This window comes from Phoenix dactylifera, chromosome 2, assembly GCF_051530095.1.
Source record: "Phoenix dactylifera cultivar Ajwa chromosome 2, Ajwa_hap1_PhDact_Kaust_v1.1, whole genome shotgun sequence".
Taxonomy (NCBI): domain Eukaryota; kingdom Viridiplantae; phylum Streptophyta; class Magnoliopsida; order Arecales; family Arecaceae; genus Phoenix; species Phoenix dactylifera.
The window spans coordinates 49,304,579-49,306,443 of NC_143191.1; positions in this window are offsets into that span (position 1 = coordinate 49,304,579).

Consider the following 1,865-nt stretch of genomic DNA (forward strand, 5'->3'; position numbering starts at 1 on the left):
CGTCAATGAAGCAAGCTATCAACCATATGGAAAGGAGAGGGGACTTAGCCTTTATATAGGAAACATAAGGAAGCCTTCTCATTAAAAGCTCCAAATCCTAATTGGGTTTCCTGGCCTACATACTAAAATTATCACAATAAATATGACTCAATCTTATACATCCAAAGTACACCAAAAATCCATAAAACAAAATGATCACACACCATATTTGGTTTAATCATAGTACTATTATGAACCATACATCTAATCTATTTTATAAAATAAAAATACGCAATCAGTAGAAGCCCATATTTTAAAATTATTCTAACATAAGAGATCCTGCATTATATTATGAGAGACCACTCGATCATCACTATTGTGTACAATACATAGATGATTATGATTGGCACGCTAGACCTCTCAAGCTCAATCCAGGCTGTTGAAAAGCGCAACTCCCTCGTAGCAACTTTATTACAATCTGCATATTGGAAGAGGTTCACTATTTAACAATGAGATGGATCATGTTATCCATGAGGTCTGCAACTCTAGATAAATAGAGGCTATGGGATGCTTGAATGTGGTGCATGCCGATGCATTGCACCTAGTTGCTAGCCAATATAGGTGAGATGAACTTCTAAATAGTGGATATTATGTTACTTGAAAATGTTTAATGGTCATTATTTTTCAGGATTATGTGAAAAAATGATCAACAATGAAAATATTAGATTGTTATTTGTACAAATTACCAATATCTAGATAAGAAAGTTTTTACTAACCAATGAATGAATAAGAGTGTGTGTTTTCAGCAAGAAATTAATTCCCAAATATTAAATTTATTTAATAAATATTGTAGATAAAAATGAGCAATCACCATTCTAATTATATAATAACTATTATAATACGATAGTGTTTGAGGAACCGTCGTAGCTGTTGTTACTTTAAACTGCAGTGATTTTAGAATAGAGGAGCACGGATGTTATATACTTTTTAATATAATATAATAGTAATAATAGTTTACTATAATATATAATGGAATATGATATAGAAGCATTGGATATGCATATGGATCGAGTTTCAAAAGTAAACTATCCCTTATATATAACTTTAAATTGGATTGTGTGTAACCTTATAGTTTAAAAATCTCCAGTAGCATATCTCTACTTTATGTGGCAATCGACCAAAATTTATAGTGAGATGCATGGCTAGCCATACGAATAACACACTTGGAAGAAGTAATCTTGCCAAATATTACTATTTTACAGTTGTTTTGTTTTCATATTTGAGTAATTACTAGAGCCCCATATTGGAATAGGTTTTCTATTGAGCAATATCCAGAGAAGGAACTTGGGATCATAGCTACCGGCCAGTATGGATGAGAAGAAAAGGCAGCTTTTATATTAGATTTTAAGTTATTATAGACTAAATTGTAGCATGCGATATGCAAGCGACTATAGATAATAAGGATCAAGAGATCAAAGATAAGAAAAAAAAATGGCTTCTATATTTATTTTTTATTTTTATATTTGAATTTTTATATTGTTAAAGATATGCAATGGATGTTGTTCACACCGGTATAAATGGTATTAATGGGCTGGTCCGCCATCAAATTTCATTGCTCAATGTACAATAGAAATTTAGTTACTAATTTTTTTATTATGATTTGTTATATTATTATAGTGTACTCCAAATTTAACGAAAATTTTCGCTTGATAGCTATTAAAGTTTATTGTTAAATTGCTTTGTGCTTTCTATTGTGTAATTTTTTACGTTACTAAATTTTAATAATAGTTAGGAAGATAAGGGAGGCGTCATGAGTTCGTGTCATATTAAAAACTAAAATAGAGGAAGAGATAAAGTAGATAGGTTGCATTGTAAGGAAAAGACAA